Below are 9,302 nucleotides of genomic sequence, written 5' to 3'. Positions count from 1 at the left end.
GTGGTGTAGTAATAATTATTGTAAATAACATGGCTGTGAAATCCTCTCTGAGAAGTGAAATTTAATCCAAGAATAAAGAATGAGTTGGGAGACTAAGATTTAAGTGGAAAAAGATTAAAGAAAAAGTTTATAAAGAGAGTGATCTGCTCAAGGAATTGAAAGGAGGCCACCACAACTGAAAGAAGCTGGGCTTTGAAGGCTGCTGTGGTGTGAATGTGTCCCTCAAATTTCATGTGTTGGAAAGTTAATCCCCAAATTCTTACATTAATTGGTGGTGGGGGTCTCTGGGACATAATTAGGATTAGATGTGGTCATAAGAATAGGGCCCTGATGATGGGACTGGCAGCTTTATAAGAAGAGGAAGAGAGACCTGAGTAGGACTGCTCTTGTCCCCTTACCATGTGATATCCAGTGCTGTCTCAGGACTTCGCTGAGAGTTCTCATCAGCAAGAAGGGCCTCACAAGATACAGTCCCTTAAACTTGGACTTCTCAGCCTCTGGAACTCTAAGAAGTAAATATATATATTTTTTTATAAATTACCCAGTCTTGGGTATTCAGTTACAGCAACCAGAAAAAAAAAAAAAGAAAAAAAGAAAAGAAAAAAAAGAAAAACAGACAGGCATTGTGTCAGAATGTAGTATTCATTGTAAGAGCATGAAAAGTCATTGTCATTTTTAAGAGCACAGTAATATCATCCCACTTTCATATAAAAAGGATGACTCTGGAGGTTGTTTGAAGAATAGACTGGGGTGAATGAATCATGGGAATTTATAAGGAAACCTGAGATTTTAGTGTTATCTAAACCAAAGGTCTGCAAACTTTTTCTATAAATGACAAAACAGTAAATATTTTAGACTTTGCATTACATATGGTCTCTGTTGTAACTAAACCACTATTGTAGTGTATGAACAGCCATAGATAATACATAAATGAATGACTATAGCTGTGTTTTATTAATTTTTATTAACAGGAACAGGTAGTAAAGCTAAATTTGGCCTGCAAGTTGTAGTTTGCTGATTCCTGATGTAAACATTTAGAAATTCCTTTCACTAATGCCAAAAGATCATCACTAAGATGCTAATTCCAAAGTTCTGTGATGTATCCCATAGACTAATCACAGTGACTGTCATGTGGTAGTTGTTCAGCAAATACTTGTTGAAAAAATAATTAGTGTAGTGATTCATAATAGTTAAACTTGTCTAATCAGAAAACAAATTTGTTTAGTCATTCCCTTGGCTTGGTGTCACTAAACCAGCTTTCTGCCCATATCAGAGCATATTGCAGAGTGACTAAAAGTAAGCAATGCTGGACAATTAGCTTAATGGGTAAGATATTTCAAATTTGCCTTGGCTTGTAATCCTTTCTAATGGTCTATATTTTCTTATCAATAAAGAGAGTCTACATATGATAGAACTGCATCCCCATTTATCTTAGAATATTTTACAGTCTACTTTTGATGTTAGGATAGTTAAATAGATTCAAGTTCTTCACTTATTCCCTATTTGATATATAAGATTTATGTAGTAATGTTATTAATCTTATGAAATTTGAATGCTGGATAATTGGAGGGTATATGGGTCTTAGCAACATTCCCAACACCAAGATGTTGGAAGAGTATGGGAAAATCTGGTGCATACATTACCAATGAGTAGGAGACATATTCTAAACGCCAAGACCCCACAAACGGAATACATGATTACTAGCTAGGACCTTGAAGGTTGAGTAACTCTGAACTGGGTATGATTTTGAAATCAACAAGTCCATTACCCCCACTTTCTTGAAAATAGTCCTCTCTGTGCTTATTATGAGATGTCACTTTTGAAGGTGATAAGTGTTTGCTAGGCTGAGATGAAGATTGGGAAAGATGTTGCAATGTTTAGAAAAGCTTACTCTGTGTAAACCTTTCTCAGAATTTATGCCCTTTTAGATCAGCTTAAGATGTCATATAGGAGGGACACCATGGTCTATAAAACTCATAAGAATCTGCCAGCCAGGTTGGACTTTTTCCTCATTATAGCCCTTGAGAGATGCCAGGAATCATAGCTATGAGCACTATTTATTCTTTATTTATTTTACTTGTAAGAAAACCATTACTACCAACTCATGGTAAGCTAGTATAATTATAATAACTTATTTTTCAAACTTTGAGAAGCTTTTTAAAAATTTTACAAATTACAAAATAAATGTGTTTTCACAGAAGAAAATTTTTAAAATGTACATGTAAAAAGAAAAAAATACCACTATGTATTCATTCAAAATCAGTATCATGGTGAAAGCATTGTGACCTGTTTTTAAAAACTTTATAATATATCATACACATGTCATTAACAATTCTTCTAAATATCAAAAATGCATTTGACCAATCACATATCTTTGGATACACTGGATACATTGGTTGATGCTAGGTTTTTGCTATTACAAATAATAGTATAAAGAATATTTTTGTATACTAATTTCCTAAGCATTTTCTTAGCATAAATTTAGACTTGACCCACGCCTCTAAATTATCCTGCAGAGTGTTAATGATGTATTTGTCCCAGCAGTGTTAAGAGATTGGGAGTTTTAGTATAATTTCACCAATACTGAATTTTGTCTTCAGTTTTTTTTCAGAGACAATGAGTATCCAATTTTAATTTCCTTTGCTTTGATTTTAAATAGTGGAATATTTTTTCAAGTCTTGTCATTGATATTTCTTAAATTACTGATCTTTTATTATTTCTCCTTTGTATATTTATTTTATATAGTTATAATTTTATTAGTCTTTAATCTATTACATTTACATGTTGTATTTTCTCAGTTTGTCATTTGCATTTATTGTTATAAAGTTTTTAATATGCAAAATTTCAAATTGTGTTCAGTAATAGCCCACATTTATGTAGTTTTTCTATAGATTTCAGATTGTACTAAATTTTTAATACATGCAATTTTATTTAATCTTTAAACCACCTTTAAAATGCATACAATAATTATCCTTATTTCAGTGGGGAAACTGAGGCACGGAGCAGTTCAGTGTCTTTCCCAAGTTGCATACCAATTATTATGTGTTAGAGCTTGGTATTTAAAATTAGAGAATCTGATTCTAGAGTTCATTTTATTGAATATTTTCTTCTTTTTTCTTCAGGCATTTGCCTAGAAAGTCTTGACCCACTTTAATACTGGAATTTTTTTTTTTTCTTACACTCCTCTCTTTATCCAACTCTTCACTTTCATTTTTTTCCTTTTCTTTTTCTTCTTCATCCTCTTTCCTTTCCTTTTCTCCTTCCCCAACTTCTACATTCTCTTCATTATATCTGGAATTGATGTTGTTATGGTACAGGTTAAGAATGAAAGTTAGTTCTTCAAATAGTTAACCAATTATGTCTGAACTACTTATTAAACAATCTAGCACTTTGTCAATAATTTGAATGCTAAATGTATCATATGAATAATAGATATACTTGGATGTATATTTTATTTTATTGCTCTATTATTATTGTAGTAAAGTCACATGGTTTAAATATTCTATAATATTTTATTATTGGAGAGTACAAATACTTTATCATAATTTTTTTCAAAATTTTTTTACTATTAATGATCATATGTTTTGCCATATAAACTTTTTCTTGCTTCTCAGTTTTCAAATAATGAGTTGATTTTCTACTTCTCCATAGGTAAGCAATAAGGATATTTTTGTGTTTTGTTTTTTGATATTATAAACTGATGAATTTTAAAATATTGCTGTATTTTAATATCCTTAACACTCAAATTTTCCATTTTTGGACAGTGGAAGCCTTTTAAAATTTTATCTGAATCATTTTGAATCAAACTCCAACTGTCTTTTGTAACTTTCATATTTTCAATGATCTAGACTCATTTTCTACCTCAAATCAGGAATTGGTCATATTTTCAAGGATCCCTGATTAATGTTGTGATTAAGTTCATGATCTGAGCATTAGGGGTGCTCATTGCTATTGCTTCAGTCATGATTTCAAGTATTTTTTTTTTCCTGCCGAAGAAAATACAACATGAGTTCATACTGGTATTTTCACTGAAATGTGGGATTATACTTCTTGGCATATCTTATTTAATTTTAAATATGATCTCTTCTTTAACATTGAAAATCTTTGTTTATTCACATAACTATTTTCTGTACACATACACACAACTGACTAACAATAAGCTTGGGTGTGTTTATGTTTTGTTTAATTATTGTTATCTTCTGAATTTAATCCGTTAAAGGCATGCAATACAATTACTGCATTTTAAAGTTATTTGAAACAGTTTCTCTCTGCATCATTTTTCCGACAACTCAATTCAAAGGTTGTTTTTTTTTTAATTACTAGCAATTCCTTTTTTAAGTCTTATGTAATTTTGTTTCAAAAGTATATGCATTTACGTGGTATTAAAGTCAAACCTACAAAACAAAATGTATTAGAAAAGTCTAACTGCAATCAATCTTGTCTCTGCTATTCTCTGCTAAAAAAAAATCATAAAATATGTTTTTTCTTCCATTTTTAAGTAAAGGATTTATATGTATATATGTCCTTTTATATTCCATATCTATCCACTTTAAAATAAAGGATTTATGTATATATATCCTTTAATATATATTTATGTGTACATGTAAATATACATATGAATATATGGATATATGTAGATATAAAATATATATTAGTCCCTTCTTTCTCAATTAAATGTTGTGCCATATTATACAAAAATATTTTCAATAGTTTTATTGTTTTTTATTTAATACATCCCAAAGATCATATAAAAGCAGCAGCATACACATATATGTTTAATTACACACTAGTATAATACTTCATTGCGTATTCATAGTTTATTTAGTTAGTTTTGTTTTGTTTTTATTTTTATTATACCTTGGTGTTTTCTTTATTGAATCATACAAAATTGTTTGTATGATTTATTAGCTAAATAAATCTTTTAGCTAATTTACCTTTTACAAAACAACAGATTTCAAAACATTAGCAGCTTCTCATTTTTATGTAGCGTTTTTTTAACCTGTAGCATATTTTTTCAAAACAATACTGTTAAATAGATGTGCTTTGAAAGTTAACTGGTAATGACTTGATTTATAACATAGCTTAAGAGAACAATTAGTTTAAAAGGACAGACTAGACCTGTGTTTCTTTCAAAAAAAGAAAACGCAATTTTTGATCATGTGAATTCAAGTTCACATTTAAAAATAGACAGCATCCTAAAGTGCCTCATTTTATTTATAATGCCACTTCTTGAAATTATAGTGATCTACAATGTGAACAGTAAAGCAAATAATTTCAAACTATATTTTTATGTACATTTAAACCCCTTTAGTATTATGTACCACTATTAAGCACGTGGATTGAAACCAGGGCACTTCCAATGTATAGCTCATGCTTCTATGTGATTATTTTTAAGAGCAAACTTAGAGGTATTCTTTTTCCTCCACCCCCAACTGAAACAATTTTCAGCTACAGAGGAGAGCTGCTACCTCACTCCAGCAATGAAAAATGTTACTGTAAATCCAATTTGACCAGTCAGTTTCTCAAGATCCTTTTTTATTTTATTTATTTATTTGTTGTAGAGATTGGTGGTCACTATGTTGCCCAGGCTGGACTTGAACTCCTGGGCTCAAGATACTCTTAACTAAGCTTAGAGTAGCTGGGGCTACACCGACCCACCACCACACCCTGATCTCACATGTTGCCACTCCCAGGTAATTTTTTTTTTTTTTTTTAAACTTTTTGTAGAAACAGGGTCTCGCTATGTTACCCAGGCTGGTCTCAAACCTCTCGCCTCTAGTTAACCTCCTGTCTTGGTCTCCCAAGGTGCTGGAATTACATGTGTGAGCCACTGCTCCTGGCTATCAAGACTCTTTTTTATATTATTTTTTTTTTAAATTATACTTTAAGTTCTAGGGTACATGTACACAACATGCAGGTTTGTTACATATGTATACATGTGCCATGTTGGTGTGCTGCACCCAGTAACTCGTCATTTACATTAGGTATATCTCCTAATGCTATCCCTCCTCCCACTCACAACCTATCAGTACAGTTTTATGTTCTCTTTCTTTTCTTCTTCTTACAAAAACAGAACATCAGAACATATAGGAGGGCATCCCTGCTGGCCTGTTCATCCTGCAAGGTTTCTGAAAAAGGCAGAACCTGTTGCAACAACTTCTCTGGTCAGTTATGCAGGGTGAACAGACACCTGTGCTTGCCTCACAAAGCAAAAAGGTGGACCTAGAACCCACTCTTCCCAGAGTAGACACAGAAGGTTAAAAAGTAACAACAAATCACAAAGTGACTTCAAGTATATCAAAGAAATCAATGATTTAGTGTCTTAAATGCATGCTCTCACTTATAAGCGGGAACTAAATAATGTGTACATGTGGACATAGAGTTTGGAATAGACCTTGAAGACTAGGAAAGGTGGGAGGGTCGGGGGTGCTAGGGATGAGAAATTACATAATGGGCACAATGAACACTATTTGGGTGATGGCTACACTGGAAGTCCAGACTTCACCACTATGCAATATATCCATGTGGCAAAACAGGACTTGTATCCCTAAATCAATAAAAATAAAATAAAAAATTTAAAAATTCCCTGGTCTCCTTAAACTAATATAGACAACTTTGTGAGACACAGTATTTGAAAAAATTATAATCATAATTGGCCACACACCATTATTTCATATATATATACATGTGCATATATACATACACACAATCTTGAAATGGTGGGATTTAGATTCTGCCTTGGGTTGAGCTCTGAGGGTTACACTTAACCATCTGGGAATTGTAGCGCAGGTTTACCTTTCTTTTTTTTATATTTAAATTATGTTAAGTATTCAGGAGGCAGAGAACACAGACTCCCTCTCCCCATGATCCTGTATACTTAGGCTAAGAATTAAACAAGAACCTTTGTGTTCAGCTAGTGCCAAAACAAAACTGAACCCTAAACAGGTTGCCATAAGCATGCTGGCTTTGCTTAGTGTTTTATATTTTTTTAAAAAGCATGGAATGCTTCACGAATTTGAGTGCCATCCTAGTGCAGGAGCCATGCTGATCTTCTCTGTATTGTTCCAGTTTTAGTGTATATGCTACAGAATTGAAACTCATAGCTTATTTAACTAGTCCTCTATAGACGGACGCTTAGGGACATAGTCTTTTACTATGACAAACAGTGCTGTAACGAACATTTTTGGGAATATGTCTTTTTGTACTTTTGGAATGTGTCATTGTGACAAATTATTAGAAGCAAGATTGCTGGGTCAATAGGTCAATATATATGCATACCTTATATGGATATATAATTTTGCTAGATGTTACCATATTGCTTGTGTAATTTAATATATCCATTGCTAATCTACAAGAGTGTGTATATGTTTGAAGTTTCACAAATAGTGTGCTTGTCAACCTTTTGGATTTTGGCAATCTGGGAGGAAAGTAATGACATTTCAATGTTGTTTTTAAATTTCATTTTTCTTACTATAAGTGAGGTTGAACATCTTTTCATCAGTTAAGGACCATTTGTTTTTTACTTTCTGCAAATCAGTGTCTTTATATATCTCATGCATTTGTCTTGTTGTTTCTTATGTTTTTAGAAGTTATTTTTATGTTAAGATTACTGACTCTTCTGGTGTGTTTTGAAAGTAAGTTATAAACTATTTTGGTACTTGCAAAAATTATAAATTATACATATAAAATACACAAAATTATACATTAAAAATTATATTTATAAAATTTATATTATATTTATATCATATTATAAATATATGATATATATGTATTATATAGATTATATCATGTATAATTATATACATTCATATATTCGTATATCTCAAGCTTTCTCCTATTGAATGTGGATTTTAAAGTCATTATTAATTATTCCCATTTTTAGATCATAAAATAATTACTTCATACTTTATTACTCCATACTCCATTATATGTTAGTTGTTATTTTTAATATTTAAATCTTTGATTCATTTTGGATTCTTTTTTGGTATATGGGATGAGGAATAGACCAATTTTCATTTTTTATTTTGTTATTGATATATTCCATTACCATTCATCAAGAAGTTCATCTTTCTCCCACTAGTATGAAATGTTATGGTATTATAAATTCAATTTTTGTATGTAAGTAAGTCTATTATTGGTTCTGTTCACAATGTTTTAATCAGAGAGATTTTAGCTATTTTTGCTTTTTGTTCTTGCAAACATACTTTATAATTAACTTGTCTGGCTCCAGAAAAAAAATAAAAATAAAAATTTTTCCTTTTAATTTGGTCCTATGATATTTATATATTAACTTATAAATAATATATTTTAATGATGTTGAATGTTCATTCCAGGAATATGATATGTCTTTCTATTTGTCCAACTCTGCTTCAGGAGTGTTTTATAATTTTTCTTATTTTAAACTTTTTTATATTATTGATGGAGTCTTCTCTTTTTAATATATCGTTCAGTTCTATTTTTGAATTAATTATTGTCTATGTTGTAAGGCAGTAGTCCAACTTCATTCTTTTGCATTTAATATCCTAGTATCTTTAGTTGGAAATACTATTATTTCCCCCACTGAATAGTCCTAGCATCCTTGACAACAGTTAAGTCTAAATATGAGTTTACTTCTAAACTCTTCATTTTATTATTTTGATCTGCGTGACTATTACTATACTGTACACATTTACTATTACTGTGTAAATTTTTAAGTCAGGAAGTTTGACTTCTCTAACTTTGTTCTTCATTTTCAAAATTTTTTTGGCTATTCCGGGTCCTTTGTATTTTCATAGCTATTGCTTTTGAATATATAATTTGAAACCATCCAGTGTTTTAAATTCTAATATTTGCTTTATTAGAATTTTTAATTGTTCCATTTGATTTCATCAAAGAATTAATTATGAACTTTCCCTCCTCTCTATTTCTTGTAACTCTACCTAATTTTCCCATCTCTCATTTCCATTACTAAAGTTTTGGATCAATGTTAAATAATAGTTGTGATTGCATGAATCCTTGTAACATACCTGACTTCAATGAAAATTAAAGTCTTACTGTTAATTTTGATGTTGGTTATTAATTTTAGCAAAAATAACAATTTAGCAAATTGTTTCTCGTTAATTAAAACCTTGTAATCAGGAATGACTATGAGGGTGTCTCAAATTTCTGAGTCTTAATTTCCCTATGAAACTAGGGAATTGAAACTAGATTGGATCAGTGTTCAGTCAAACAAATGCTGGCTTTAGCGTTCGACACAAACCAGCTTTCCTAACTAACTCTGGAATATTGGACCTGTTAGTTAATATTTCCAAGCCTAAATTCCT

At 30.9% G+C, this 9,302-nt stretch overlaps 1 pseudogene; it reads right to left on the bottom strand.

The window, feature by feature from the left end:
• Positions 1-6,991: 6,991 nt before the first annotated feature.
• Positions 6,992-7,091, bottom strand: LOC112629659 (annotated as a pseudogene).
• Positions 7,092-9,302: the final 2,211 nt, after the last annotated feature.

The sequence above is a fragment of the Theropithecus gelada genome, chromosome 7b, assembly GCF_003255815.1.
Source record: "Theropithecus gelada isolate Dixy chromosome 7b, Tgel_1.0, whole genome shotgun sequence".
In the NCBI taxonomy this organism is placed as follows: Eukaryota; Metazoa; Chordata; class Mammalia; order Primates; family Cercopithecidae; genus Theropithecus; species Theropithecus gelada.
This window is presented reverse-complemented; position numbering and strand designations above follow the sequence as displayed.